Genomic DNA, 8663 nt, shown 5'->3' on the forward strand with positions numbered 1-8663 from the left:
TCCTGCTGATTCACCCTGGAGACAGCAACGGGCTCCCCCCGGGTTCAGGGGGCACATCTGCTCCCCTGCCAGGCCCACAATAGATCTCCCCACTTCATTAGGTCTTCATTAGGCAAATGCAGCAGGACCAAGTGCAAAACCATTGCCAGGGGACACGGGTCCTGCGTGGAGCTGGGTACCAGGGATTCCAGCTCCTGGGGGTGCTGATGGGGTTTTTCCAGCTGGAGACTGAATGTGGAATGAGTTCAGCCTCTTGTATTGTTTTCCTTGAGGATGTGTGTGCAGTGATAACTGCTTCACCCCTCTGGCATATCCCAACTGGCAGAAAAGCCAAGGATTAGTTAGAGGATGGAAGGGATACATCACCAGCAGGGTAAATCTGCCCTCTAGACACAAAGGATCCTCTTCTTCCAAGGCAGCTGGTTTAACACCTAAAGCCTGGGCAGGATGACAGTCTGGAAAACAACCCCAGCCCTTGGGAAGGTGGTTGATCATGTAACAAAACAAAGAAGGGCAAGGGGCAGGAGCTGCAGGGGAAGGTGCCTGGGAAGGAATTTGTTGCACAAGATGGGGAGGCTGAGGGCAGAGAGGTGCCAGCTGGCTCAGCCCTGCTGCCCTGGCACTGCCAGAACAGCCCTTTACATAATCTGGGACTTGCAAAACAAGCTTGAAGAGCTTGAGGGGGGGGTTGGAAAAAAAATTATAAATAAATCCTCCTGCTATTGTTGGTGCTCAAAGTTTGCTGAATTTCCTGCTCTGATCTGCGGGTCTAGTTTTTGTTTGGGGGCAGCAACAGGAGGGGGAAAAAAAAAGGCAGTTTGCAGAGAGTAAAAGAAAAGGGTGTTTGAGGTGTTTGATCAGTGCCCACTCCTTAGATTAAACTGTTGGGGGGGTTTTTTGTGGCTCACAAGAGGTTTTGAGCAGCTGCTGGAGCTTTGTAGGGCTGTGGAGGACTCTTGGTCTATCCAATTAGCATGGTTTGTCTGTAGGCCCCTCCTGATGCCCCCCGAGAAAATCCTGAACTATCAGACTGTGCAGAGCACACACAGGGCACCATCTGGGCTCCCGGCCCCAGGGTCTGCTCAGGGGCAGAAAACACCAGGTCAGAATGGCTTTGTCTTGTCTGAGCCCTCTGTGCGTCGGGCTCTGCTGCTCTGGGAAGGCTCTGATGCTGCCTCTTGGTGGCAGATTTTAGGAGAGGCTGGAAGGGAAGGCTGGGTTGGTTTGTTTTGCTGCCCCGCTGAGTCAAATCATCTGCTGCTGGTTCCTGCAGCTTGGTGGTCTGAGGTGGTTGGTCCCTCCCTGGGGGTGTTGAAGGGCAGGTTGGATGGGGCTTGGAGCAACCTGGGCTGGTGGGAGGTGTCCCTGCCCATGCAGGGGGTGGGACTGGATGATCTTTAAGGTCCCTTCCAACCCAAACCAGTCTGGGATTCTGTGATTCTATCAATGCCCTGTGAAATGTGAGCAGCTCATTTTAGGGGACAACACAGCTGAAGGTGCCAAACCTCACAAAAGGGGAAGGAATCTTTAAGGTCCCTTCCATCCTTAACCATTCCATGGTGCTAAGGCAGCTGGGAAGGGGCACCAGGAGGATGTGGGGGCTGCTGGGGGCCACCCCAACCCCCTGGGGAGTGTTTGGGGTGCAGGGCCTGCCCTCTCCACCTGCTCATCCCAAGGCCTTTTGCCAACACAGCTAAAGCCACTGATGCCCTGGGTGCTGTTCAGTTAAATGAAGGGATCCTGTTAAAATGTTCTCCTGGCCTGGTTGGGAACAGGTGCCTGAGGAACCCACCTTTCCCTGCTGTCCTGGGAAAGCTGGGACTGGGAGCAAGGGAAGAGGTTTAGTTCTTGTGGGTCCAATTGGTGTGAGGCAAGTTTTGGCACTCTGGAAAGTGGCAGAAAAGGAGGAGGAGCCCTGGCCTGGTGGCACAAATACATCCTGTTGTTGGAGGTGGTTTGAGCTCCTTTCACGTAGGTAATTACATCTGGCCACGGTTGACCTGAGCTGGATTGAAGCAAGGGGGTGTGAGCTGGGAGCTTGGGAGTGACTGAGCTCTGACTGCAGTGGCATTAAAGCCACCCTGGAGGTGCTTGCAAACAAGCCAGTGTGTGGCAGGGGCGGAGTGGAAGACACAGGGAGCTTGTTTGCAGCCTGGAGAGCCCAGTGTCAGTGCTCGGTGTGGGTGGGAGCTGAGGTGGACTGAGGGCTTGGAGCATCATCGTGGTACCTTATCTGATGTGTGACAGCTTTTATCTTAGAGCTGGGGTGTTCAGCCTGGAGAAGAGAAGGCTCCAGGGAGACCTTAGAGCACCTTCCAGTGCCTGAAGGGGCTCCAGGAAAGCTGGGGAGGGACTTGGGACAAGGGCAGGCAGGGAGAGGACAAGGGGGGATGGATTAAAAGTGGGAGAGGGGAGATGGAGGTTGGAGATGAGGAGGAAATTGTTGGGTGTGAGGGTGGTGAGAGCCTGGCCCAGGTTGCCCAGGGAAGCTGTGGCTGCCCCATCCCTGGCAGTGTTGAAGGGCAGGTTGGATGGGGCTTGGAGCAATCTGGGCTGGTGGGAGGTGTCCCTGCCCATGCAGGGGGTGGGACTGGATGATCTTCGAGGTCCCTTCCAATCCAAACCATTCAATGATTCTATGATGGTTGGACTTGATCTTGAAGGTCTTTTCCAACCAAGGTGATTCCATGATCCCCTTGCCTTGGGGGTCCCTGTCAAACAGGAACCTGGCCGGGCTCAGCCAGTCTGCAGCTGTGAGGAGCTGGGGCTGGCAGATGGGGTCAGATCTGCTGGGGGATTTCCTGGTGTGCAGAGTGGAGGCTTTTAATAGCAAACACCATCATCTGTGTCATCACCCAGCTTGAAAGCTGGCCCTTAAAATACCACCTGGCAGCTGGGATGTGGCTGAGCAAGAAGCCCACTCCTTTCAGATTTTCTTTTCCTCCTGGTTTTGAGTAAAGGAAAATAAACTTTCAAGCTGTTGCTGGTGGGTCTGGGGTTCAGTTCCTCCCTGGGGAAAGCCTGGCCTTTCTTGGGAAGGTCACTTGGCCCCATGTGATGGTCAGATCCTCCCCCTGTGCTGACAGATCCTGTTCCTCAGCCAGTGCCAAGACTTCCAGGAAAGGCAGCAGGGCTGGGGTGGGTGTCCCTGCCTGCCCGTGGCTGCCATCGGGGCAGCATCCAGAGCTGCAGATGCCTCATCTCAGGGCTGATCCACCTGAGCTGCCTTTTGGTGGGAAGGCACAAGACAAGAAGCTGTGCTTCTGGCCAGGCTTTTTTGACTCATGTTGCTGTTTTTCTTTCCCTCCTGCTGCTGGAGCAGGGGGCAGATGTGGTTCTGGCAGCTGCCTGGCTCTGGCAGTTTGCATCTTGCCTCCCCTGCAAACTTCTTGGCTTTCTGGCTCCCTGCTCTGGTTGATAGGAGGCTGTTATCAGAGCTCAGCAAGCCGTGCTGATCACATCCCAGTGCTGCACCTCCAGCCACCTGGCAGCTCTGGGCTGGATGGAGGAGCTCAATTTGCATGGGGTGGTTAATTCTCTGGATGTTTTAATCTCTGCGACCATCTGTGTTCTTGCCTGGGCTGGGGAGATGGGACCTCTTGGGATTTATTCCAGGAGGTGAACGTGGAGAGGAATGCTTGTTCTGTGGCTGCTGAAAACTGCCCCAGGTCAGAGCAGGGAGGCCTCATTAACCATGGGAACAGTTGTTGCTGCATGGCCAGGCAAGGAGGACTCCAGGATGTGCCAGCTCTGTCCTGGAGACACGGCCTGAGGGGCTGCAGGGACAGGGCAGGAGCAAAAGGCACTTGGTGGAAATGGGGACCTCTGTGGGTGCCTTCCAGCAGACAAACCCAAACACACAGGGTCTGCTGGGGGCTTGGCTGGTGCCTTGGAGGGCTGAGGTCCCTCCAGGGAGGGCTGTGTTGGTCTGGGGACGGGTGGTGTGCTGAAGGACCTCCTGGCCACCCCAAAAGCCCTGACCTGGGCTGTGGCAGCCTCTGGGGTAGGAACCTGCTCCACCAGAGCTTCTGCAGCCTCTGCCCTGGTGAACACCACAGCTGGAGCTCAGATTTGAGCTTCAGAAGCTGCTGATGAGACTGGGGTGTTCACACAGAGCACCAAAGTCAGGGGACCCGTGGGTGGGCTGAAGTAGCATGTCCAGAGAGACCTGTGCAGGCTGCTGCTCAGCAAGAGCAGCTTTTTACAAGCAAGGCCTGAAGGCCTCCTTGGTTTGGGTTCTCCCTGCAGAGCCCCAGCCAGGATCCTGCTGAGCTCTGCAGGTGGCACAGGTAGCCCTGGCTGTGGGTGGTGCTGGGGAACATCAGTCCTGTGGGGCAGCATGAGGCTGCTTGTGACATCCCAGCCCAGAGGGAACGATCCCTGCCCTGTAATTAAGCTCTCCTCTGCTCCTGTTCTCCATACTAATGAGTAGTCCCGTTGATGTGCTCCTTGCAGCTCCTCTGTGTGGCTCAGGAGCTGGAGGTGGCTTTCCAAGAGAGCCCAGATCTCCATCCCTGTCTCACTGGGGTGAAGCTCATGGGTGAGGAACCTTTGACTTCAAAGGCTTTGCCTTGACTTGACCTCACTGGGCTGCACCCTGCCTGCTGGAACCTCACCTGCCAACGCACCCCCCACTGTCTTCAGGGAGGAAAACCCATCCTGCAGTTTGTGCTGGCAGGGCTGGGTGAGATGGAGAGGTTTTTCCAGCCTTTGGTTGGAGAACTGAGGCTGCCTCTTGCAAGGAGAGCTCTTCCTCACCTGCTTGCCAAGCAACTGACAGCAGCAGGTAATAACACTTCACCCCAACCAGCTCTCCAGCTGCATCCCTGGCTGGGTCAGCAGTTTTGGTTTCAGTTTCACTGGAGATGACATTCCAGAGGATGGGTGCAGGTCTGTGCCTGTCTCCCCAGTGTGACAGGGTGGCTGGAGAGCAGTCTGGATGGGATTTCCCTGCGTGCCAGGAGTGCCTCACAGGTCCTCAGTGGGGCTGTGGAGTGGGACAAGAATCTGGGCAGGATTTTGGGACCCCCTGGAGCCCCGGCGTGTGCCCGAGGCCCTCACACAGCCCCCGAATCTCTTCATTTAGTTAATGATCCTTTTGTTGAGAGGATTAGGGTTTAGAGGCCTCTGGCAGAGCGTTAATTAAATTAAGTCTGTGGGTGTTTTGTTGGCTGGTTACAGCCCACTAGAGGGCTCAGTTGGAGCCCTTGGGAGCTGGAGGCTCTGGGCTGTGCCCGTCCCTGCAGGAGTTTGCAGAAGTTATGCAAGGTCAGAGGAGCTGGACAGACAGAAGCAGAGGTTCCCTTCAGCCTGGGCACTGTGCTGAGGATCTGAGGTCAGAGGAGCTGGACAGACAGAAGCAGAGGTTCCCTTCAGCCTGGGCACTGTGCTCGGGATCCGAGGTCAGAGGAGCTGGGCAGACAGAAGCAGAGGTTCCCTTCAGCCTGGGCACTGTGCTCGGGATCCGAGGTCAGAGGAGCTGGGCAGACAGAAGCAGAGGTTCCCTTCAGCCTGGGCACTGTGCTCGGGATCCGAGGTCAGAGGAGCTGGGCAGACAGAAGCAGAGGTTCCCTTCAGCCTGGGCACTGTGCTGAGGATCCGAGGTGCCCAGCCCGGCTGTGTCCCCCCCCAGGAACCTGCCTGGGGCTGCAGGCACAGGCCCCCTCGGCTCCATTATCAGCTTTAAGTAACGACAGCTCATTTTTACTTATTTATTTTTTAAATATTTCCCCTTCCCCACCTGCTGTTGACGTGTCTCACAAGTGGCTCAATGTGAGCGTCCGGTTCCACCGTCAGCTCTGGGAAGAGGTGGCACCAAAGTTCTCTGAGGTGGAAGCACGAGAGTGAGCACTTGGCTTGGGGGCTCTGGTCAGTTTCACTGGAGATGACATTCCAGAGGATGGGTGCAGGTCTGTGCCTGTCTCCCCAGTGTGACAGGGTGGCTGGAGAGCAGTCTGGATGGGATTTCCCTGCGTGCCAGGAGTGCCTCACAGGTCCTCAGTGGGGCTGTGGAGTGGGACAAGAATCTGGGCAGGATTTTGGGACCCCCTGGAGCCCCGGCGTGTGCCCGAGGCCCTCACACAGCCCCCGAATCTCTTCATTTAGTTAATGATCCTTTTGTTGAGAGGATTAGGGTTTAGAGGCCTCTGGCAGAGCGTTAATTAAATTAAGTCTGTGGGTGTTTTGTTGGCTGGTTACAGCCCACTAGAGGGCTCAGTTGGAGCCCTTGGGAGCTGGAGGCTCTGGGCTGTGCCCGTCCCTGCAGGAGTTTGCAGAAGTTATGCAAGGTCAGAGGAGCTGGACAGACAGAAGCAGAGGTTCCCTTCAGCCTGGGCACTGTGCTGAGGATCTGAGGTCAGAGGAGCTGGACAGACAGAAGCAGAGGTTCCCTTCAGCCTGGGCACTGTGCTCGGGATCCGAGGTCAGAGGAGCTGGGCAGACAGAAGCAGAGGTTCCCTTCAGCCTGGGCACTGTGCTGAGGATCCGAGGTGCCCAGCCCGGCTGTGTCCCCCCCCAGGAACCTGCCTGGGGCTGCAGGCACAGGCCCCCTCGGCTCCATTATCAGCTTTAAGTAACGACAGCTCATTTTTACTTATTTATTTTTTAAATATTTCCCCTTCCCCACCTGCTGTTGACGTGTCTCACAAGTGGCTCAATGTGAGCGTCCGGTTCCACCGTCAGCTCTGGGAAGAGGTGGCACCAAAGTTCTCTGAGGTGGAAGCACGAGAGTGAGCACTTGGCTTGGGGGCTCTGGGAGGGGGTTTTTCTGGTGGGTACTTGTTTGTTTTTTTTCACGTTTAGCTGGAACTGTTATTAACCAGTGCCTCTTCTCTTTCCTCCTCTCTGTGCTGCCCCACGATGGATTTTGGTGCTTTGCCCTCGTGCTCTGCCCGGCTGCCTCATCTCTGGGTAAGTACCTGCTGCCTTAGATCCATGAGGGGAAAACAGTTGCTTGGGCTTAAATAACAAACTGTTTATTCTGTCTTAATGTCTGCATTCTGGAGGATTGATTGTGTATCAAAAAGTGGGATTTATCTGCTCTGTGTGTGTGTGTGTGTGAAGGTTTTGGATATTGAAAAGCACTTTATACAGCTGTTTCCAACAGGTTTCAGATATTGAAAAGCACTTTGTACAGCTGTTTCCAACAGGAAAAAGTCCCCAGAAGTAGCTTTTCTGGTGAAGCTGGACTGCAGGGTGCTGGCTTGGTGATAAAAACACACCAAGTGCCAGCAAGTAGAAGTGAAAATGTTCTTGGTAGTGGGAAGCAATACGCCCTGTTTCTCCCCAGCAGCAGCTGTTGATGGTAAATCAGGGCTGGGTTGTGTAAGGGACTCTCTGGAGGCTGGGCTGGCTTCCCTTTGGCAGGGCTGCAGATGTGTGGGGCTTTGCAGGTCAGGGAGCAGAGCCTGGGGCCCTGCTGGCAGGAGAGGAGGGGAAATGCTCGTCGAGCTCAGGGAAGTGCAGTGGGCACTTGTGGTTGCAGCTTGTCTTCACAAATCATAGAATCATGAAGGTTGGAAGGGGCCTTAAAGATCATCCAGTTCAACCCCCCTGCATGGGCAGGGACACCTCCCACCAGCCCAGGTTGCACAAAATCTTTTCCAACCTGGCCTTAAAAACCTCCAGGGATGGGGCATCAACAACCTCCCTGGGCAACCCATCCCAGTTCCTCATCACCCTTAGAGTGAAGAATTTCTTCCTAATATCTAACCTAAATCTCCCTTCTCTCAGTTTAAAACCTGTCCCAAGCCCCTCCCCAGCTTTCCTGGAGCCCCTTCAGGCACTGGAAGGTGCTCTAAGGTCTCCCTGGAGCCTTCTCTTCTCCAGGCTGAACACCCCAACTCTCCCAGCCTGGTTCCAGAGCAGAGCTGCTCCAGCCCTTGGATCATCTTGGTGGTCTTTTACTGGACCCTTTCTAACAGGTCTATATCTTTCCTGTGCTGAGGGCACCAGAGCTGTACACAGCACTCCAGACGAGGTCTGACCAGAACAGACAAAGATCCTGCTGGGCACGGGAGGATCAGTGTCCTGGGGGGTGGATTCTCATGGATTCCCAGCAGGGTTTTGGTGCCTGAGCCTGTCTCTGAGGTGCTGTTTGTGTACGAAAGTCTCTGGAAATAAGGTGTGTGTGCTCAGGGTGGGGGAAAGGAAGGGCTGTGCTTGGTAAAGCTGGTTCTCTGGGTGCAGTGCTGCCTTTGCATGGAGTTTGCTGTCTCTGGAAACTTTCCAAGTTTGTAACTGACTTTTAAAATTATTATTATTTAAAGAATCCTCCTGCTAAGCTTTCCTCTTTCCCATCTATGTCCACCCCCTCCCCAGCAATATCTTCTCCTTTTCTGAGCCTGTTGAGAGCAGCTCAGCTCCCTGCCCAAGTGCTCAATGTGCTGCCAGTCACTGCTGGAAGACTTGAAGGGAAAGCAGAGGAAGATGCTGGGAGCAAATTGCTTTATTCTTAAACTCAGCATTATTAGGTGATGCCTCACAGGGGAGGGCAGGTGAGATGAATCAAATCCAAGCATAAACCTGTTCTTACACAGAAATAAATGCAGCACTATATTTGGAAACAGAGCAGCTGTCTCCTGTTCTGAATGAGTGGTTCTTTGCTGTGGAGGCTCTAAAAGAAGGATCATTAATTAACTAGAGAACCTGCCTTGCTTTGGAGG

This window comes from Chaetura pelagica, unplaced genomic scaffold, assembly GCF_000747805.2.
Source record: "Chaetura pelagica isolate M959 unplaced genomic scaffold, ChaPel_1.0 scaffold840, whole genome shotgun sequence".
In the NCBI taxonomy this organism is placed as follows: Eukaryota; Metazoa; Chordata; class Aves; order Apodiformes; family Apodidae; genus Chaetura; species Chaetura pelagica.